This window comes from Neolamprologus multifasciatus, chromosome 10 (genome assembly GCF_963576455.1).
Source record: "Neolamprologus multifasciatus chromosome 10, fNeoMul1.2, whole genome shotgun sequence".
Classification (NCBI taxonomy): domain Eukaryota; kingdom Metazoa; phylum Chordata; class Actinopteri; order Cichliformes; family Cichlidae; genus Neolamprologus; species Neolamprologus multifasciatus.
This window is the reverse complement of record NC_140448.1, coordinates 5,256,188-5,279,954: the sequence shown is the minus strand read 5'-3', so window position 1 is coordinate 5,279,954 and position 23,767 is coordinate 5,256,188. Positions and strand designations below refer to the sequence as shown.

General features: G+C 44.5%; 1 protein-coding gene across 12 annotated transcripts in view; it reads left to right on the top strand.

The window, feature by feature from the left end:
* Window positions 1-23,767, top strand: part of auts2a (activator of transcription and developmental regulator AUTS2 a) — a 418,508-nt gene that overhangs the window by 163,999 nt on the left and 230,742 nt on the right. The gene's annotated exons all lie outside the window — the stretch shown is intronic.

Below are 23,767 nucleotides of genomic sequence, written 5' to 3'. Positions count from 1 at the left end.
ACCTCACCTTATTTTCAGTGTTGGGGAGTAACGGAATACATGTACCGCCGTTACGTATTTAAAATACAAAATATGAGTAACTGTATTCCGTTACAGTTACCGTTTAAAAAGGTGGTATTTAGAATACAGTTACTTTGTTGAAATAAATGGATTACACGGCGGTACTTCCCTGTTTCATATTGTGGCGGGTCAGGACTGTTTGGGTTTTGTTTGACAGCTACGTTCTGTTGTTCCAGATGGCAGCGTTACGGTTGCCATGGTTACAGGGTGACGCTCTCTCTCTGCGTGTTTCCTGGGTGAGAGAGGCCTTGTTGTTGTTGTTGTGCTAAGCTAACAGGCAGAATGCTACAGGTATAGCTCTAAAGAATGTAGCATCATGGGCAGTGTAGTCCGTGCTGCAGGGAGAATGGACTGCCATACACGTTATGTGTCTGTGAGCGAGGGAGGGAGAAAAAGGAAAAGTACGAGCTGTCATCGAGCAGAAACGGGAGCTGGAAGCATGTAAATATAATAATAACCACTGCAGCCAAGAAGAGTGCCTGACGAGCCCAGTTGTAAGTAAGCTATTAAGACTCGACTGTACACCGTGTTCGTGTTTTCCTCTGAAACAATAAGTTCTGTTGGAGCAGCCTTTCAACGCCTCTCTCTGTCTCTGCTAGCAAAGTTGACCCAGACAACAAAGTAAAGCTAGTTTTCGGCTACGAGCCCGACACAGAACCCACCGTATTAGCCAGAGGTCCCTTTACTACGGTTCGGAGCCGCGGACCTTCAGTAACAGTAATAAATCACAGCAATAGTACATTCATGTAGTTGTAAACAGCATGATAATATATTAAGTAATCCAAAGTATTCAGAATATGTTACTCTCATTGAGTAACGTAACGGAATACGTTACAGAATACATTTTGGGGCATGTAATCTGTAATCTGTAATGGAATACATTTTAAAAGTAACCTTCCCAACACTGCTTATTTTTATCCCTCCGACCCAGAGCTGGCTGTGGTTTGAATCATGTATTTACACCGTCCGTCCATCCATCCATATATCAATGCCTGTGCAGTCACACAGAGCAACCTTTGTGCATTACTTCAGAAACCTTAAGAACCAGTGATGGGAATAACTCGCACAAATGTCTAATAGGATACAAAAATACTTGTAACCATTTTTCTACGCAGAAACTGAAAAACAGAAAGTTTCAAATTTTGTTGGACACTTTGTGACGTCATCGCCTGCCTTAAGTCTGTGCTATGCATGCGAAGCATCCACGCTTAATCCTATTTGAAGCATTATTTACTTTTGTGGCTACACCCATATGGAAAAGAAATAGTGAAAACTTATATGATTTACTCATGAAAGTGGCCACTTTCATGAGTAAATCATATAAGTTTTTACTATTTCATGAAAGTGGCCACTTTCTCATTACTTTCTTATATTGTTTTAGTAAGTATCCAAAACATACAAGTTTCATTATATAGTCAAAGGAGCTGCAAAGAAAAGCGTCTGGACTTCTTTAAGTTACTTGAAGACGTTTCACCTTCATCCGAGAAGCTTCTTCAGTTCTAAGGTCAAATGGTGGAGAGTCCCAGATATAACCCTAGTGGGAGTTTCCCCCCACAGAGGGACAAAAGGACCCCTGATGATCCTCTAATCGCCTGAGCCAAGGTGTGAAACTGGGTGTGGGTCCCAATCAGCCAGAGTTTCGGGTGAGTTCGGGTCCAGGTTTCACAATGAACTCACTAATCGCCACCTTGGCTCAAGCGATTAGAGGATCATCAGGGGGTCCTTTTGTCCCTCTGTGGGGGGAAACTCCCACTAGGTTTATATCTGGGACTCTCCACCATTTGACCTTAGAACTGAAGAAGCCTCTCGGATGAAGGTGAAACGTCTTCAAGTAACTTAAAGAAGTCCAGACGCTTTTCTTTGCAAGCTCCTTAGACTACGATGACCTGGATGACTGAGAACCTTCACAGACATATTTCATTATATAATTTTTCAAGGGATCTTATATCTGTTTTCACTCTTGTATGCTTTTCATACAAGTTTCACACAAGACAGATACAAACTTTATAATATTTATATATATCTTTTCCATGTGGGCAGCGTTGTAGACCAAGTATGTGAACACATGCACACAAATACAGAAGAAGAAACCTTCCAAAATCGTTCTCAAAGGGCTTTCACAAGCTGCAACGGACTGAAGCGTGCAACCGCAAGGGAGTCATTCTAGTTTTTCCCTAAAACTTTAACCAAGTGAGGTGGGGGGGATGTAAGGGAGAGCAGGCCAGAGGAGAGTGCATTTCAAAGAGAAGCAGCCATCTGTCAGCACAGGCAGCAAACAGCTGGTGGAGGAGATGCAAGATGTCTGAACAAAGACTGACAAGATGGAAGATGACAGGAAACAGATTTCCCTCCCTTTTTACCCCTCCTGCAAGAGAAGAGGTTGACCATCAGAGTGCTGTGATGTCTAGCCGCCTCCAGATGCCTCCTCTCCTCCTCCTCTTCTCTTCCTCTTCTCCTCCTCTCCTCCTCTCCTCCTCTTCTCTCTTGCATTACTGAACATATTCAGTCTGCTGCTTTGCTGCTTAATTTGTTAATTTGCATTTCTGTCTCATCTCTCACATGTAGGCAAACTCTTAACTATTTCTGCTGAAATTATCCTGCGGTAATTAATACATGATGTGCTTTAATTATACTAATTATGATAGCATTTACTCAACGTAGAAGTTTTTCCTATTCAGAGTAGGATTTTTTTGTTAGACCTAAATATTACATTCTGTGAATTATTTAGCTTTAGTAATTGACCTGCTGTAGCTTAAGTAGATACACATCTCTCCACTCATTTGCTTAGATAAATGAAGCAATGCGAGTCGCGTTAAGTAAATTTTTTAAAGAAACGAGCGCGAGACCTCGTGTTAATTAGCGTAAGCCTCGTTACATCAGGTCTTCTTCTCTTCCTGCTTCGTGCAGTCTATTCCCCTTCGTGCCTTTATCCCCTTGCACTGTTAATTTGAACAGCAAATGCAGTCTGGTTTCTAAATAGAGCAGTGCTGCACACAAGCTGCAATCATTGAGTGAATTTTCTGCCAGCTTAGAGCTGCAGAAATGTCTGTAATGGAAGGAAAGCCAGAGTGTTTTTGTCTTCTCCCGTGTCCAGTGTGATGTGTGACATAAGCCAGTGTAATACAGTAATGGGCCTAATTGTCTAATTGCTTTAATATGTGGCTGTTGCACTTGGATGTGGCGAGGGCAAAGTGAGCTAATAAACTCTGATTACTGTCACTTGAACTCAGCACAGAAGGCGGCTAGAGGATGACCGTTTCTTTCTCCTTTTACTTTCTGAGCTCGACAGACAGGGAAGCAAGGTGTCGGCGAAAGGTCAGCTCGTGGGTTTCCCGTAAGTGATGCACTGACAGCAGGAAAGAGAGGGCTGTAAATGGGACACTAATGGAGAGAGAAAGAGCTGTCATCTCCACATCTTGTCCCTTCGGTGGGTTAGATTGACAAGCTGCCAGCCTGGCCAGCTCATACTCTGTGGAACAAAGAATAGACGAGGCAGAGCTTTCAATTTCCCCAGCCATCTGCCTCTTTCTGCTTCTCTTCAGTATACAGAGTTTGAAATCAAATTTGACATAAAAGTGGCAGTTGGTGAAGGCTGTGTTACAGTAGGTGCAAACGCCAGCTCTGTACTCGCTCACTGTGACGTGAGGTACAGCCGTCCGTGCCTTGAAGGTTGCTGTTAAGAGCCAGAGCGAAGATGAGGCGACGGACAAAATTGAAACCACATGCAGTCGACTTCTTTCAGGAGGAAATATGAGCTGCAGGGTGCGAGTCAGTCAGGATCACGTCTATTGCTAAAGGTTAGAAAAGTCTTTTCATGGGTCATAATTTACTCATACATACTCAGTGTTGGGAAGGTTACTTTAAAATGTATTCCACTACAGATTACAGATTACAGATTACAGGCCCCAAAATGTATTTTGTAATGTATTCTGAATACTTTGGATTACTTAATATATTATTAAGCTTTTTACAACTACATGAATGTGATTTATTACTATTACTGAAGGTTACTCTCCACACCAACACCAACTAGATGTTTAAATCTTAATATAAATGAGTAACAGTAGGTGGACATTAGGTAAGGCTGCACTTTTTGCAGAGATCTCGTATAGAAAACTATTCCGCGCGTATATAAAACAGGTCTGAACCGTGGTAAAGGGACCTCTGACTAATACGGTGGGTTCGTGTCGGCTCGTAGCTGAAAACTAGCTTTACTTTGTTGTCTGGGTCAACTTTGCTAGCAGAGACAGAGAGAGGCGTTGAAAGGCTGCTCCAACAGAACTTATTGTTTCAGAGGAAAACACGAACACGGTGTACAGTCGAGTCTTAATAGCTTACTTACAGCTGGGCTCGTCAGGCTCTCTTCTTGGCTGCAGTGGTTATTATTATATTTACATGCTTCCAGCTCCCGTTTCTGCTCGATGACAGCTCGTACTTTTCCTTTTTCTCCCTCCCTCGCTCACAGACACATAACGTGTATGGCAGTCCATTCTCCCTGCAGCACGGACTACACTGCCCATGATGCTACATTCTTTAGAGCTATACCTGTAGCATTCTGCCTGTTAGCTTAGCACAACAACAACAAAAAGGCCTCTCTCACCCAGGAAACACAGAGAGAGAGCGTCACCCTGTAACCATGGCAACCGTAACGCTGCCGCCTGGAACAACAGAACGTAGCTGTCAAACAAAACCCAAACAGTCCTGACCCGCCACAATATGAAACAGGGAAGTACCGCCGTGTAATCCATTTATTTCAACAAAGTAACTGTATTCTAAATACCACCTTTTTAAACGGTAACTGTAACGGAATACAGTTACTCATATTTTGTATTTTAAATACGTAACGCTGGTACATGTACTCTGTTACTCCCCAACGCTGCACATATATTTACTGGTTTGTGTTCTTAGTTAACTTTGCTCAGAGCTTTGATCTACTTCTCGCTAATCTTTAATGACTGTCGTAGGTGAGCAGCTAGGCTCATTTATATGTCTGTTTGTAGGCACAGGTATGAGGAAGATTCATGTGCTAAATTTCACTGGTACACTCAAGACTGCAATAACAAAATGCACAGTGTCATCAGAAGCTTTCATGCAGCGTGCCCTTTGTAGGTGTGATATACACGTGTACATGTTCAGATACCCCTCACATATGAAAGGATGCAAGTTGTGCTTTTCTTTCTGCTCCGTGGGCAGCCTTGGCTAAAAAGTTTGTTTGCACTGTTTGTGCCTTGAGATGAATTTGTGTGTGTTTGCAGTGATGTTTTACGCCGTCTCCAGGCTATGAAGCCCTCATTTCCCCCCTGCTCCCCAGAGACCATTTAACCCGTCATTTCCTCCCCAGACTACGGAGCAGGACCGCAGCAGTCGTTTGCATCTGTGCGGTGAATCCTTGCTGTATCTTCTGTGGAGCAGACTTTGTCTTCAGTAGTCGGGCGTTCTGATAGCCTCCATTCATTATTCAGCTCCACTCCGGCTGTACCACACCCCCAAGCAGCACAGAAATAACACAAGGTTAAGAATCGGCATGAAATGTGTCTCAGCGGATCAAGTGGTTGGTAGGTGGGCTGGAGGTTCTCAAGACTGGGAGGTATGGGCCTTTATCTGTGCACCATCTTTTATTAATTGCCCCGGTGCTTAGACTGTGAGCTTTTCCGTGATCATTAATGCATGTGCAGAATAACGTATTTACATGTTCTCATGCATTATGCATGAGCAGGGAGGGAGGCTGCAGTGTTGTGGAGGACCCTCTGCCCACAGGTCTGGTGTTTTCTGTGTGTGTCTGTGCCCATTTGCATTCAGCCACGCTGTAAAACCCACTCGTTGCCGGGCCCTCTGCTGCTGCAGGAAAGCGATGGAGCATCGGACAACAAACAACATCGCCTGCGTTTACAGACGGGCTGCTGAGGGCTTCGGCTGTCTGGGGGGGCTGACGGGTCTCACTGTTGCAGAGAAGCTGTTTGGGTTGTAAGTGCAGTGAAACATTTAGCTGCTCTTATTTTCCTTCTCACTCATAAAACCACCACAGTGACAGCTCTGGAGTTGCTTTCTGTTCGCTTCTGTACATCAGTGGAGGGTCAAAATCCTGTGCGGTGGTTGAGCGCCACTTTTGCCCACTGGTTGAACGGGCAACCATGCGCCACACGGCTGAAGCGTGGTGGCCCAGGCTTGAGCTCCGTGCGTTTCCTGTCTGCTCTTCACTGTCCAGTAAAGGTGGAAAATGCCCAAAGGTAGCTTTAAACAACTTCTATATAGTGTGCAAACAGAAAAAGGCAAGCAGAGATCCGTGCTGGGATAGGGAAGGAGGTTTAGAAAGGCAGAGGAGTTTCTCTCGTGCTTTAAACACAGAGAAACAACATTTTGTTCTTCTTTCTCCAGCAGGGATGCTGATTGATCAAATCAAAGCAGAGCTCCCGATTGGCCTGTTCACGTCAAAGTCAAACCACAGTTCTCATATTTCCATAAACTGTAGCTCACCAAGTCAGCGATCTCTGCACCTGAGCTCGCTTTTATTTATTTGATGCATTTCTTGTGTTTTATTTCTGCCTCCATTATTATAAGTCCAGAGTCAGCAGATCCCACTGATATTGATCAGCGGCTGGCCCCAGCAGCTCTTGTTTAATCTGTAAGTGAGCTCTGTGCCTCTCATTATTTTTTGTGCTGATTGCTGTGCGTTGTAATTTGTGTGTTGTAATTGTATCAGATAACTGCTGATGTGGTTGGTCATTATGCTGCCTGCTGCCTTACATCAGAACCTACACCGCAGGATAATTAGAATTGATTTGGTAACAATTTAATTAATCACACTGTTAAATCGCTGGTACTGAGTGAAAACTCGCAGTACACACCAGGTTGTGTGTGTGCAGGTCTGTGCAACTCTTCAGGGTTATTAGTGGGCAGAAAAGAAACAATTTAGAGAAATGAACAGAGCTGCATTAAATCAGCAGGATGGTCATTTTAGCTGAAAATGCAAAACAAAAACCTTGAAACTAAATGTGCTTTAAAGATTTGGCTGTTCAGTCTTTCAGTTTGTGTCTTTTTAATATAGTTGAACAAAAGCCACTTACAGTTATGTATAATGTTGAGCCTGATACTAAACGTCATATATTATTATATATAATAATTATTATATATATATATATTATATTGTCACTCACAGTTAGAGCTGGGAGATATGAGATTTATTCATATCAGGATATGTTTTTTTCATTTCAGGCGATAACGATATATATCACGATATATATCACGATATATATTGTGATATATATCACGATATATATCACGATATATATTGTGATATATATCACGATATATATCGTGATATATATCACGATATCAGCCAAATAACTATATTTGTAAGATTTAAATGTGCCGTTGCTCACAAGTAAAATGTGAAATAATCAGCAGCTTGTTTTGATTTAAATATTTATTTCCCATAATAAGTTCAACAGGGTAGATGTACTTAAGGAACATGAGACTTTTTCAGATAAATAAAGGCAAATATTGCAAACTACACAAAAGGCAGCCGCTAAAGTGTTTAAGTTTCAAAACAGAACAAACAAAACAGACTAAATTGTCAATTCCACTTAGAAACAAAATATTAATTCTAAAAATAAATCTTAGTTTGTTTTACAGAAGAACAGACAAAATTGACTAACTTTTGTCAATATCAAATAAACTGAGAACTCAAAGGAAATTCTCGATCTCTCCTTGTTGTATAGCTGAGCTTTTCAAACAGTTTGAACTTTAGTCTGACAAAAGCCGAATGACGAATTAGCGCTTCCAGTCAGAGATCGAGCATGCACCGCTTTATTGTATTTCCAGACTTGCTTTCGGCACATTTACAGTGCGCGCTACTCTGTTTTTGTCAGACTTGAAATAGCCGAAATACCGTCACACTACAGAACTTCTGTGGCTCTTCCGTTCAACAATCTCTCCGGCGTTGGAACCATCATCTGTTTTCTCTTCGGTAACCTTCGGTCACGCTCTCGGTTGACTTTTCTCTAGTCGGCGAACTCATTTCCTCCATTACCCGGGCGGCACGGCGGCTGGCTGCTTCCCAAACAAATACACGTGTGCTGCTTGGCATTTGTGCTGCACGTAACAAGTCACGTGACGTGACGCTGCGGCTGTGATTGGTTCAGCTCTGCGCTACTTAATTTGGATTGGCTGTTCTTCTTTCTTTTTTTTAAGAGGACAAGAGCGGTGAGGTCTATCGCAATAGTTTCATTTTTCTATCGAGAAAAAGTTATTTCGCAACACATATCGTTATCCTTCTATCGCCCAGCTCTACTCACAGTTATGTGTAATGTTGAGCCTGATACTAAACATCATATATTATACTGGTGGAATTTATGGGGAAACATATAGACCTAAACCATTATTGTCTAAGATTGTAAACATGTTTATTTCTGCAGAGAAATTTGGGATTTTAACATCGGGATACACTTTGGAACAAGCCCCGAGTTTCCAATACTTTTGTGTTGGCTCGTTTTCCAGCCTAAATTTTAGGCTACGTCCACACGTACCCGGGTATTTTTGAAAACGCAGATTTTTCTATGCGTTTGCACCTTTTGTCCACACGTAAACGGCGTTTTCGGTCACTGAAAACTGAGATTTTTAAAAACTCCGACCAGGGTGGATATTTTCTAAAACTCCGTTTTTGCGTTTACGTGTGGACGAGAAAAACACAGAAAACGCAGAAACGTTATTGTTTCGGTGAAATGAATTTCTACAATACTGTTAATTGTCTCTGCAGTGTTTAAATGCTTACATACACACACAGTTACTGTCCCTCCACACACACGACTCCGTTCTGCTTCTATGCCCCAGCTTTGTTTACTTTTTCCCACCGAGGCTTCTAGACTTCTGATTGGCCAACATTTCTACACGGTTAGGAATATAGCGCCACCTGCTGCTTTGGCATGTTCCTAGCAGCGTTTTCCTTCATTTCTGCCTTTACGTGTGGACGGGATTATTTTTTAAAACGAAAACGGAAAATCTCAGTTTTCAAAAATACCCGTGTACGTGTGGACGTAGCCTGAATTACATCTTATTTCTATAGCAACAAATCACAAGTAAACCTGCGCTACGATAACACAGAGGAAACCCCAACAGTCAGATCAATGAACAAGCACTTTGGCAACAGTGGGAAGGAAAAACTCACTTTTGACAGGAAGTAGCCTCAAGAAGGCGGGACTTCATTTAGTTTGAACAGCATGAACACAGGTTTTACAGAAAAGTGTTTGTGGTCTCTGTGTGTTTTCCTCAGTAGTTCATCTTGTTGCTTGAAGTATAAAACTTGAATTTAATTTGTTTTTAGTGAAGCTTCTTGATATTCAGTTCAGGTAAAACATGAAAACATAGTGTTTATGCCTATATGAGCCACGGTGACTCTGTAAGTGTTTGCTCAGCTGTGTGTATGCTGCACTAGCAGGAGATGACAAGAGAACCGCTGCTGCTGTTCTCTTTAGATGTATTCATCCTAAAGAGGAGCTGGAGTGTTGTTGTGTGCACGCATACTCTTTGCTTTCTTCACAGCGTCACAGAAAACAAAGGGTCCTCGCTCTTGACGGCCCTGATTGCAGTTATTAGGATGCACAGGCGCTCCTGGTGTGATGAGGCCTCTCCTCGAGGGGATTCAGCTTGGAAAGCTCCGCCGCTTGCCTGTTTTTAATAACAATCATCTAAAATTGCTGCAATTAGCCTGAAGCTACAAGGAGATGGAGAGCACAAGATGCAGAGGGGCTGGGGGAGCGCGCTAGGAAGGGCTACGAGCTTCAGTGAACCTTTCGAATGTCAGCTCCTCTTTCACGTGGAAAATTCAAGAGGGCCTTTGTGTTCATTAATTAGTAGCCATGAAAGTTAAAAAGATCCATTGTGTATTTTTAATCAGAGCTACAGAGGAAATCTTTGAACTGATTCCCAGTCTGGCCTGAGGCTACGAGCAGAGGTAGCCTCAGCCACCCCAAACATCCCTCCAACCAGTCCTCAGCACCCTGTGTGCAGCTCGGCACTGTGTTATTACTGCTATGCCCAGGCAAGCTACTCGCGCGCTGCTCAGGCAAAAACAGCACAGTGGTGTGAAGCCACAGAGGCTGCTGGTTCAGTGTATACACAAGTCTGTTTTAAGAAGCTGGGAGAGAGCTGACTCTGCTGGAAAAACACAGAACAAAAGCAGGCAGGAGAACATCGAAGAGGTTTCTGCAGTTTGATGTTCGGAGCGTAACTGAATGTTTTCCTCCACAAACGGCTTGTGCAGTATTTACCATTTGGAGGGGGCGTGGCCTCTGATGCCCTTGATGAAGTGTCTTTGCCAGAAGCGAAACTCGTCATACGACTCACTCATCGTCTCAATTTTTACTGTTACTGCGTGCTTAAATCATTTACAGATCAGCCCTTTATCAAGCTACGAGTGCCTCGACTGATACTTAATGCTGTGAAAATAAGAGTGGAGAGTGCGTCCTTGGTGCGCTCATCAGGGCTTTAAAACAGTACTTCACTAATGCAGCATTGCAACAGAGGTGATCTTTTTATTCTGACACTTCTTTTATGGATGCAATTTGATATGATTTCCTCAGCTGCACCGTTCGGGTGTAATTTTCGGGCATTCATCAGTCTCACTGCAGCTTCCTCTGGAAACATATTTCAGTCGTGCTTCCCCAAAACCCTGCAAACAGAATATGATGACTAAACTGAGGAAATATATTCTGTGCATAGTTTTCCTTTTGCTAACAGCCTGTCACATTCAGCTGGAATTATTTGATGCATTAAAAATTGGCATGCTAACTATTCGCTCACTGCAGAATCAGAACTGTTTAAGATGAAGAGAGCTTGGTTTCAGTTTCGGTGGAAACGGTGACAGACATGCTTGACCTGCAGCTGTAGGTCATTGTGAGTGGCCTCCAGTGGTGAAGCTGAGCTTTAAACTATCAGTAAGACCAAAGTGGAGCTGAAGGGGGGAGAAAGCAACCGGAGCAGAGGGGGGAGGATGTTTGCCTCGAGTGCTCTGTTTGTTCTGATGTCTCTGTTATTGGATGTTGGCAGGTAGTGTGTCTATTGTGGCTAAAGCACTTCTGGATGGATGCAAACTGCATTTTGTTACCTGTGACATGTGCAATGACAATAAAGTTGAATTCTATTCTATGCTTATGTATGTGAGAGAAAGTGTCATGCATTTTGTGTTTTTGTGCTTTTCTTTTAATATTGCTTTCATTTTCTTCCGTCCTCCTCCTTCAACACCTCCTCCTGATGTGTTGTCATGTAGCACCACCCACAGGTCAGCAGGAGGGTGACAGGCTGGCGTGTCGCTGAACACTCAGCAGAAACTCTGGTCGTGGGCTGAAAATCCAATCGTAAAGCAGAGAGATTGTCAGTGATGAACAGAGAGAGCAGCGCCCGACTCGTTCCTTCTTGTGGGACGTGGAGAGAAAGTACAGCGTACACAGGAGAGCCCCGCACACGCTCAGATGCAGGCTTTGTTCAGGCTGTGCTGAATTATTTACCCGTGTGTTTAAAGGACCGCTCGGGGGAATTTCGACATTAGCTCTTCGGAGCCGGCGCTCAAGTCGTTCTGGCCTACAAAAACTTGGCATCCTTCAGTGAGATGGAGTTCATACAGACAGCAGTAACTGAAGAGTTATCAGGAAAAATGAGCAAAAAAGTTTTGATAAAAAAGGCATGGTTGAAGGTGTGCTTTTAAATGCATCGGGTGTTTGTTTTAACCTTGTTCTCGGCTCACATCGTGCCTTCCTGTGAGACTGCAGCAAAGTAAAAGCATTTCTCACCCAAACCCCCAAAGCTCCCTCTTACTTTTAAGATCGCGCCCAGCTTTGCATGTTTTTCTTTCTTCTCCTTTTCTTTTTTGGGGGGGATTGAAAATAAGCCTTGCATTGTTCTCATCTGCACTCACCGAGCTTCTGTATAATTTATACTTCCAGTACCTTTACAGTCTTTGAAATCGCGATGCAGCCTGACAGTCTGACGCTTTGAGGTGCAGCTGTTTGCACAAACTGGCGCCTGCAGTTTTGTAAACTTGCTGGATTCTTTTAAAAGTCGACTTTCTCGCTAAAAGTTCAGTTTTGCACGCCGGCGTGAAAAATGTGTAATTGCAGCAAACGCTGTGTTTGATGCCGCGCTCATAGACGCTGCTGTGATTGCGTGAAGGTTTTGTTTCGCGCTCTATCGTTTAGTCTTTCTCCACAACAACACTTCAGAGGTTGCATCACTGCGATCATCGAGGCAGGTCGGCGCGTCGATTATGAGCTGACCTGAACAAAGATGAGTTGACCCAGACTGAATTTCACACCGACCACTGAGACTGAAACACTTCCAAACTGCTTGAAACTTTGCTCTGAAGTCATATTTAATCTTATCAGCTGCCCTGATGGACAAGGTCTGGTGCAGGTTATCCCTCCTTTTAGTGCTCATTAGCTACAATTACGTGAGATCTGCCTATTTGGCCTGTTGGGGTGTTTTTGGCAGGATAATTGATTGTGGCTGTGGAATATGTGCACACAGCCAGCACTAGCAAAGCTGCAGTGATGCTTCTGTGATCCTTTTCCTGGGTTGTTTGTGCAGCTCTCCTGCCATCGACAGCCTGTGCAGTTCAAAGCATTTTGACACGAAAGCTGTCACAGTGGAAAGCCACAGAAATGCAAAGCATACCCCCGCATTACTTCCTTCCAGTACTTCTTTGATTAGACCTCTGTGGATTCTCGCGCTGCTTATATAAAGTCATCTCACACTGGTCTATTTGAAATGATTACAGCAGTTTTGTTCCAGTAAATGCCTGAAGTTTCGAGTGATGAACCTCAGGCTGAGAACCTAATTTTCCCCAGCAAACTCAGAAAGCCACAGGCACACTCCCACTCCTGCAGAGCCTGCCTTTTAAATTGTGTTTTATTTAATTTTCTGTGCTATTCACCAAAATTTCCACACCGAGGGTTGCAGAAATCATTTTCAGTGTTTCCCCAGGGGGGTGGGGAAGCAGTATTCCCCTTTTTTCCCCCACTTCCTTTTTGGCGTGGCACAACCAGGGGTGTGCACAAAAGGGAGACAAATGGCTCGGTATCAGCTGCGATTTCCTGAATAGCCCAGTGGGAGCGCGGGAAGTCGGGGTGCATGCGGCGGATCGGCGTTGCCCTGAAACAGCAGCCGTGCTGTGAAGGAGATGGCTTTTCTCTGAGACAGTCTGACTGTGAGCCACGGGTCTGCAAATGAAACGGCGGGGAGGAGGGATGCAGCCTTTACAGATTCAAGGCCTCCGTTGCCTTGCCGGGCATGTCTGCTGCTGCGGCGAGGCGGAGGGGGAAAAACAGCGGATAAACAGACAAAGAGCTGCAGATAATTCTGCTGGAAATACAGTGACGCTGTTTCCTGCTGTTTGTGAATTCATCAGGCCTCATGCTGTGTGCCACTAGTGATTTCTAAATATATGCAGCTCATCTGATGTAGATGTGTAAACTCTGTGCAGGTTATGGATGGCTGTGCAGACAGATTGTTTGCTCTCGGTTCTCTGTGGTCCTGGTGGGAGGGATCTGTCAGCACCGTCTTACATTGTTTTCCACATGAGCTTTATTGAGTTCCCAATTACAATGCTGGTCCTCTTGTCTTGGGCTCAGTGCTGCTGCTGCTGCTGCTGCTGAATTGACCTTGCATTTTTGCAAGGGAGTGCTTTTGTGTATTCAGGCCAGCAGGCCTGTTAGGCAGGCAGACAGCGAAGCAGACTGACTGTTTCTCTCAGGCCCTGCTCTGGCAAGACCCTGCTTAACAGGCATCAGGCTTGCACACTTAATACTTGGGATGGGGCAGCAGGCTTAGCTCCTAGCTCTCATTGCAGCTGACATTGTAGCAGGCAGTGAGACGGGGCCAGGCCGCTGCAGCCTTATTAGCCCCGTCTGAACCGGCTTCCCCGTGTCTGGCAGTAATGTTCAATGAGAGCGGTTGCTTTGGAATTTAATGGAATGGGTAGAAACAACATGCAGACTACACGCGGAGATCTCCTGCTGCTGTTTTCTCTAAGATCACCTGAGCAACAGAGGGGCACAGAGGAGGCGCTTGCAGTAGGTGGAGCTCTTGTGTTGGATTGTGATGTTGGAGCTCGATTCACCTGCTCGTGAAGGACACTCCGGCTGCTGCGTGCGGACTCGTCCTTTCAGATGACGCTTATGCAAAACGCATAGACGGCGTATAACAGATTTACAAGCCTCCTGCGCGCTCGCACGAGCCCGCCAATGTAAACATGTTAGGAGTGTAAAGCTAATTGACGGCTCGTGATTGGTGGCACGGCGGCGCCAACTGTTTGCATTAAGACCTTATTAGAAATTGTAATAGTAACAGTTTGTGTGCAGGTTTATTTACTGCCTACAACCCGTCACACCTTTGTCTCTCACGCTGGAACAAACATAAATGTCTTTTCCACAATTCCTCATTGCTCTGCCCGCTTTCCCTCCCCACTGCTCTCCCTCATTCCTCTCCCTCTTCCTCCCTCTTCCCCTCCCCTTGCGCCACCGCAATCTACCGCAGGCCCTCCATCTCTCCGGCCTGTCAGCGTGCTTTTTCATTTGGCTTGTTGCTACAGGGGGCTCGGCGCTGGCAGATTACAACTCGGCAGCCAGTCATTTTCGATTTATCAGAGCCCCCGCCTCCCCCCCCACACACACACACTCCCTGCCTCCTCCTCCCTTTCTCTCTACCCCACCTCAGCCTCTATACTCACTACCCTCGCCAGCGTCAGTCCAGACAACACAGCGATTCCTCATCACGCCGCTGCCGTACAAACCTCCACACTCCCCTCTTGCCTCCCACCTTCCATATCTTCCACTTCGATCAGCGCAGAGAATTTAGCTCCCGAGCCCCGAGACAAAAAAGAAAAAGAAGTGGGGGAAGAAAGAAATATTGTGGCAGTGGAAGCATTTAAGTTGGAGAGGCAGCTCGAGCTGTATTATTACTTAGGCCTCTGTCACTGGTGATGACCCGGGAGAGTGGAGGATATCGATCGCATGTCACTCACGGCATTCAGCAGATTGCATTGACAAAGCTTGTCGGGGCCTTTAATAGCAAGGTTAGCAGCTTGGCTAAGACCTGGTAGGGAAGTCTAACTGTGCCCTATTTCATGGCGGCTTTTAACCATCGGCTGGGCCCAAAGAGCAAAGGGGGGGCTTGATAACAGTAAGGAAGTCATTTTACTCTCATAATAGCTTTCCTGTGGTTGACATTTGTGGCTTTAGTCCCTGTTAAGAAAAAACGCGTGTTCCCAAGTGCAGAAGAAGAAGGCTAGCATTGTGTGGCTGCTTTTATGACAGAAAATAGCTTTACGTGGCACACCAAACAAAGCGTGGCGGGGAAAAGAAAAATCAAAAGCATTGTACGAGTGTGATTTATGAGTCGAAGGAAGTCCATTACTTGCTAGAGGAAGCCCAGACCCAAACACAAACAGAGCAAGGGCACGGTTTGCAAAGAGGGTCATGAAGTCATTCTTTTGGCCTGCCGAGATCACTGATAGCTGAAACACTGCTCGTCAGAGGAGGGGGAAACGTGGACGCGATTTTGATTTCACTGTAATTCTCAACATAAATAAAAGCACTAAAGCACCTAAATAGTCTCTCTTTAAGCCAAGTGATGTGGAACTAGGCTGAAATGTAACAGGTCCCTTGTGTGTTGTAATTTGCCTTACGCACATGAGGGGAAGCTGTTTCTACAAGCAGTGTAGTCAGTGCTGGTCTTATGTGGCGAGCTGCTGCTCTGAGTGCTGTTTAGGCCTAAATCATGACAGGGAGGGAGCGCTGGCTGCAGACAATCAGTGATTTTCTAATGTTTGCTAATGAAATTGTTCCATCTTCACTGAGCTCCGTGTCCTCGTATTTAAAGCTTCTTTTCAAGTCATCTTATACAAATATTACACGTGTAGTAGAAAAGCTACGTCTACAACTAGAAATGCACCACTCAAAATATTAAAATCATGCTGGACATTGGACTGATAATGTGTCCTGCTGATGGCTTAACCCTTTAAGACCTACCATAGAACCAACTCTGCCAGAGCTTATATTATATGTTTACATGCTGTGGAGCCATTTTTGGGAGCATTTCAAGTTGCTATACATCAATACAACCATTACAGCCCAGATTTTAATAATATGTCTGCATTAAGTGCATAGTAATTACATAAATTGCAAAAAAGTGCAATAAACTACAAAAAAATTGAAAATCGTTTTTGTTTTTTTAACATATATTTCTAGTTAGAGAAATTTAAGAGGCTTATCCCTCAAAACTGTAAATACAAAAAAGTTGCACAAAATAGTTTCCCACCACAGGAAATTTATTTTGAGTGTCTTCATAGTTTTATTTTTGAAATACACCAATTTTTATATACTGCAGGAAAAACGAAAATAAATATTATAATGCAAATTTGCAAAAAAGCAGCATATGCATCAAAATAAACTATTTCCAGCAGTGCAATATGAGTCCTAAGCATCCCAGAAACGACACAGAAAGTCATAAAGTCAAAGATAACTTTTAAAAACACCAGTATAGGCTCATGAGGCCCTGATGGTAAAAAACGCCATTTCCACGAAAATGACGTCACTTCCGGTTTCGGGCAGGTCATGGCGGACATGTGATAGTTCACGCTGATGGATGTAGGAAGTGTTACAAACAGCTGATCGGATCGGCAAAGCGTGTTTCTGGAATATTATGTTTTTGTTGCTGCAAGTGCTTTTTATGCAGTTTTTGCAAAACTATATGTGGAAGGAAACTGTGACCGAGGACAAGCTGATGGCATAAGATGTAAGTACAACTCCTCCGGTTTCATATGCAACAAAAATTATTGCGCTAGCTCACGTGGTTGCAGAGCTACCGGGATTTAAAAATAGTTACGCAAAACAGAGCGTGCTGCTCTGACCGGTTTTAAAGGGTTATTAAGGACCTTCTACCAGCTCTCTCATAGAAACTGCTGGAATTTCCTCTGTGCACTTGAGAGTGTGCTGGGAGATGCAGCAAACCTTGGCGCATGCTATCCTGGAGGAGTTGGACTACCTGTGCAACCTCTGCAGGCTCCAGGTATCACCTGATGCTAGCAGCAGTGACACTGACCCCAGCCAAACACGAGGAGAGAAAATAATGTCAGTGGCCTCCACCTGTAGCATCGTTCCTGTTGCTCCTGTGCTGCACCTGCTGTTAATGCCATTAACAGCAGATCAGCTGAAACTGATTAACACCCCCCCCCCCCCCTTCAGCTGACCAGATCAATATCCCAGACGTTTAGCTGACCCGATGCTGCTCATGATACACGATTAAAGGGTTCCTGTAATGTTTTTCTGAACAGTGTATTCATTCGTATCCTGATGAATAAGTTGCCTCACCGGTTAGAAACGTGGACAGGTGCAGACACGTGACCGCTCATGTTAGGTCTCGCCAGCGTTTTTGTTTTGATTGGAAGATGAAGAGGAAATCCTCCACCAGCGAGGCATCAGTATAATGTTCATTCCAGTCCTGCAGTAATGACTCTGTGGAAGAATAAACGTTCATTTTACAGCCTTTGCTCTCTAGCGTTAAAGTCGAAGGTACAGAGAAATATTTGAAATGTTAAATGATCATTACTGCCAACAAAGATGTCACAACATCGTCGAGTATTCAGCAGTCATTCAGTTAAATGAAGGTTAGGCTTGTTTAAGGTCAAACAAACTGCATTTTAATCGTGCTGAAGGTCAAACTGTATCACAGCAGCGTTGATGAAGACACCAAGCTAAAGCAGTTCTGAGATGTGCTGTATTACATACATCTTACAGCGTCTGCGTGATAATGTGTTATAGGCTGCAGTATTTTCTCTTTCTCCACATTTGGATGTTTCACATACACATAAAAATGACATTTCTAGCAGTCATTGCTTCACGAGTTCGCTCTCCTGTCCACTGGGCACGTTCCAGCTGCGTTTTACGACCACTTAGATGATAGGAAATCAGGTATGCGGCCAGCGTGTTTCCAATATAAAGTTAATGGACAATATTTGCTGTCATTATGGCTTTTTGTAGCATCAGAACAGCACCGTATGTTTTTGCATGACGCGTGAGTTATTCCTCGTCTCTGAAATCCTGATTATTTCAATCACAATCATGTTGTTAGACCTCGCCGTCGTTGCCCTTGGCTTTCTGCGCTGTCCCATTACCGGCCCGTTAAAGCAGCCGGAGCAGATGTTTACTAGCAGACGTCTCACGAGCCAGGAAAACGCAGGCTGCTATTAATATGGCGATACTATAGCGCCGTCTTGTTTTATGACTCGATGACGACAGGTGTGCATTTCAGGAAGGTAGCTAAATGAGGACGTTTACAGCGTGGATTAGTGATAACAGTGCTGGCCTCAGGCAAGCGCACCGGGTCAGCCAAATAGAAAATGTATATCCTGCCATCAGATTTTACAACCTCCTTCAATCCCCAAATAGCAGCACAGATGGAGCTGAATGCACGTAAGGTGAGACGCCATCATCCCTGTTGGTTCACACCACAGTGGTGAGTTTGGCATCACTTCCTGCCCACTAAATGGCAACATCGGCTGCTCTGCAGAGAGGAGCGCGTGACTCCGTGACCTTGAATCCAAACTACTCGTTTCTTAGATGTGGTTCGAGAGTTCTGCAGATATGTGCATAGGGTTAGATTAGACAAATGGTAATCATATATGTGATATTAGACAGAAAAGAAATTAATTTAATCTTTGTTTAAAAGAAACAGATAAAGGAATGCATCAGCTCTAAATGGGGAAAAACCTGATGCTAGATGGTGACATGGTTTGGGAAATGTGTGAGGAATGAAAGGATGGAAACGATCGACCTACAGACACCTTGAAGGTCAAAGTGAAAAAGCACCTGGCAGGCTGCGTCACTTTACTGAAATTTCATTGCAGCAGTTTAAAATGGTACTGAGAGGCTGTTTGTATGCCTAACAGCGCAGGGGGCAACAGATGGTGTCCTGGCATCTCCTCCCAGGACCAGAACATCACTGAGCTCCTGGAGAGTCTAAGGTGGACTGAAACGTCCTATCAGAGGTGCTCTGTTGGTCAGCTGAGGGCTAGTCAATGGTATCGATTCCTTCATCCTCCAGGAACGGCCTACGTACACTCACCACAGTAGCCAAGGCAGGAACCAGGAGGAACCCAGGCTGTACCACACCAGCGTAGGGTGTGACAGTGGGTGCCGTTGCCTAGGCTGCAGGATTCTATGGATACGCCTCCCCAGGTCATCGCTGAACCACAATGCTAAACAGTGTTACAGGCAGCATGATGTTCTCCACGGCTTCTCCAGACCCTTCCACGTTGGTCACACGTGTTCAGGGCGAACCTGCTCTCAGCTGTGCGCCAGTGCTGCCAAATCTGGGATTTTATGGAAAATGACACTCAGGCCCTCATGAACTCTATTCAGGGCTCTGGCAGTGCTCATCCTCTTTTTCCTACCACAGAAAAGCAGATGCTGGTCGTGCAGATGGGTCAAGGACCTTCTATGGTGCTGTCCAGCTTTCCTCGAGTAACTTCCTCCAGCCTTGTAAGACTGGCTGTGGCACATATTGATGCGTCTTAGCCCAAAAGTTGGACTGAATTAGGGTTGGGGAAAGTTTCCAACCGACACTTGTCAGTCCAGTAATCGACAATGAGCGATATATTCGCGCCTGCGCAGACTTTTTGATGGGCGGGGCAATGTAATCATGCCCCGCCCATGATTACATTGCATGCATGACTGATTTGCGCGTTTACAACACAGAGGAAGTCCAAACATGGACCAACTAATTTCCCCCAACATTATGGCTGTGGCGTTAACGTGTTAATCATCACGATTAACGTGATTACATTCAGGGATTTCAGGGATTTTGACTCAGTCTGCTCCAGATGGGTTACTTGTTTATCGCATTAGTCATGATGACGGCGCGTTAAACAAATATATTAAACAAATATAAAGTCGCCAATTTGGGATTTCTTTGGCTTTAAACCAAAGCGGTAAACCTGAGGATGTAACCAGAGCGGTGTGCGCTTGTGCAGACGTGTAGTGCGAGCTAACTTGCACGAGCATGCACGTGTCCACCGTCTGGCTGAGTTTGCTAGGCTATCACCTGCTTCTGCAGCTCCATCATCAAGCATTTGTGTGCACTCTGAGGAGGGGGCATGTGCTCGCGGATGAACCAGGGTGCTGTTGGCTGCTTCTATTAGCTCCATCATTATTAGCAAACCAAATAAATAAATAAATGGCCTCAGCCTGTCGTTGATACTCGATATATTCGTCCAGTCGTCCAACCCGAGACTGAGTAACGATTCCTGTTTGGGAGGTTGTCTCATTGTTGCCTGTTGTTAGTTTCATTAGCTGACCAGATCAATATCCCACAGGTTTCATTGACTTGATGTTGTGCTCTGACCTCATTGTATCTACAGTCATAAAGGCATCGTGACCGAACTGGGATCTTTCCTGATTCCTGAAAGGTTGTCACAGCGGAGCTATCGGAGAACTTTGTTTTACACCAGGTCACTTACTAAATTCAAATAAATGTTTTTTAGAGTCGAATGTTTTTTAATTGATCATTATTATTAGCTCATATATAAGCAGTGTTGGTCAAGTTACTTGAAAAAAGTAATCAGTAACTAATTACTGATTACTTCCCCCAAAAAGTAATCCCGTTACTTTACTGATTACTTATTTTCAAAAATAATTAATTACTTAGTTACTTAGTTACTTTTTAAAAACACGATTTACAACCTGAATAGGTGATAAAGTGATAGATCTTTCAGCCCAATTCTACTTTTTCTGCATAATCATCATACAAAATGTAATCAAATGGAAAAGTCTCTTTTTAAAACTTGTTTTATTCGTTTTAATCTTTTAACTTTATGCATCAAGCAAAAATTTAATTATCTGCAACATTCTCTGACTGGAAGAAATTAGTTTAACATTTAAACCTATTTTCTGCACATTCCAGCACATAAAATAAAATATTTTGTGTGTTTACACTCAGTCTTTCAAATAGATGCAAGTAAAACACAGCAGAAAATAAATAAAGTCAAAGACTAGCGGTCCTGTTGCTCTATTTTCACCTGTAAAGCAGGAGTGGGGTAGGCGGAGGTTTACCCTGGTGCAGGTGTGCAGCGGTCAGTGGAAGAATCCGCGAGTTTCTCTGTGAGTTTCCCATTACGTCGTAGCTACTCGGTGCTTGTTTGGAAGTTTAGGGGTTTTTTCGCTGTAAAAAGAAGTTTTCTTCCCACGCACAACGGACACTAATGTTTTTGTCACTTTTTATGGAATCAAACTCAAAGTAAGGTCAGTACTTCCACGCTTTAAACGCTGCACGCTCATACTCTCTCTGCACTCGATATATGATCCATTGTTGATCTGCACACAGCTGTTGTCACGAACGTCGCACTCGCTTACGTCACTGTCATGAGACATTCTCGCAAAAAATCACGGTTTTAGTAACGCAGTAACGCAGCGTTCCTACAGGAAAGTAACGGTAATCTAATTACCGTTTTTACAATAGTAATCCCTTACTTTACTCGTTACTTGAAAAAAGTAATCGGATTATAGTAACGCGTTACTGCCCATCTCTGTATATGTCGCTATATTCATTGTATTACTTTCCATCCAGTCGTTGTTGCCACCTTGTGGCAGAGCGCGGTGAAGCAGCGCTGGTCTTGTTTCTCAGTTGCAGGCGGGGCGCTGTACAGTGCGAGGTCATTTTGCAAATGCTTCCTTCTAAAAGGTTCTGCTTTTTCGTAACAGTGTCTGTCACGAAGAGCACTCTCCGACTATTCCTGTAACATAAAAAAGCCCTCTTACCCTAAACTAGAAGCATTTGTCTATCATATTACCAGCACACATGAGCCTCACACAAGGCTTGACCCAGTGTTAAGTGTCTGCGCTAAATTTCATTGCCTCCATCTACTGGAAGGCCTGCCAATATACTGGCAGTGAATTCCTTGAGGAAAATAAATGGCAATAAAAAAGAGAAATGATAGCCCCTGCAAGCTGATAGGAGAGGGCTTTTTCTCTGCTGTCTTTTTTCCATACCACTCTTTATTGAGGCTGGCCAGCTCGGGGAGCTGCGATTTGGCACACTGGCTGTGGCTTTAGTTGGATGGGAGTTGAAAAGCCAATATTGAAGCAGCACATATTGAAGAGCTGGGGGAATCATGTTAATAATTGCATGCAAATTTCTTTGAGCGGTCATATGTTGATAGGCACTCAACTCTGCAGCTAGACGTCAGATACTTCCCAGCTCTCCGGTGCATCCTTGGATGGAATATCCTCTTATTATTTAGCATGTACGTATTATATTGTTAGCTTAGCGTGCTCGCTGTCTGCTGTTCACAGGAAGTGTCGAGGCTCGGGGAATTGAGGTGCGTAAAGTGGGCAGGCAGGTTATTTTACCGCCACGTTGGGCTACTATAACAAGATGTTCAGATATGATCCGAGAGAGCAGAGGTCTCTCGCTGCTCTTATAGTCTCCACCACAACCGCCCACACACAGTTTTTCTCCACCTGTTCGGTTCATTATTAAATCTGGGAATTGTCCCTATAACTCAATCCACCAGACTACAGCATTATATGACCATTTGTGAGAAGGGTGATTGCGACGCAGGGCAAAGGATGGATGTTAAAAGCATATTGATTTGTCTGTAATGTCGTCATAGATCGGAGATTTATGGCAATATATAAATGCAGCCGCGAGCTCTCGTATCCTCCGACCTGCGGTGGAGGAAATGGACTCTTTAGTATGACTGATGAGATCAACACAGTGCTCTCAACTGCGTTTACCCCCCTCCACTTCACCCCTCTAACACACATCCCTTTTCCCCACTCCTCCTCCTCCTCTCAGGATGTTCTTACCCCGCGGCTGATGTGACTCGTCCTCAGTGGCTCCATATCTTTGCTCTGGCTTCACATTCCTGCACAGAGGCTAGAAAAGCCTCCTCTGTGGCCTGAGATCGGTTCGAGTGGGTGTCACTGATCTTTCCTCAGCAAGTAAAATGATGTCTGACAAGGTCGTCAGAGATCACTGCCACACAATGATGCTGGAAGATTGAAAGGAAATAGGGCTTCTTTCGTGGTTGCGTACCTTGATGCTAACAAATTACTGCATTCGCCGACTGGGAGTGACAGCCATGGGCGAGCAGCAGGCTTCAGGGGTTTTGATGATGTGACGCCCGTGCTTCAAGATAAACCTGAAATCAAAGGTTTATCATCCAGCTGTACGTGTCAACCTTTAGCCGCACATGGAGCTAGCGGTAAACAAATCTGGGGCAATGGAAGCCGAGCACTGATGCCCAGTGACAGGCTGTAAAGCAAGGGTGGCAGAAAGGGTTATGGCTGATGTGGGCGCCAGGCGGGGCTGCTGTCTGTGGCAGTTAAAGCAGCTGAGCCTCAGAGCCGAGCGCAGGGTCGGAGCCAGGCCACGCCGGTGGGCCGGCCTCCACAGCTGACGTAGGAGCCCCAATGAACGCCCAGCTGTTATTTTCACATAAGTCTTGCCAGATAAACCCAGCTGTGAGTTAAAGAGACCCAGCAGTTTCCAACTGCTGCTGTCGACCGACCCAAGGTGCTTTTACTAGATGGGCTCAGTGTGAGGCTGATGTGACGCACAGGCCGGTCGGGGCATAATTAGCCATGCTTAATGCGGTTTAGCGTTTAGAAATGGTGCATCCTCAGGCTGCAGTCACGTCGAGAGGAATTTCTTCAAGTTGTTC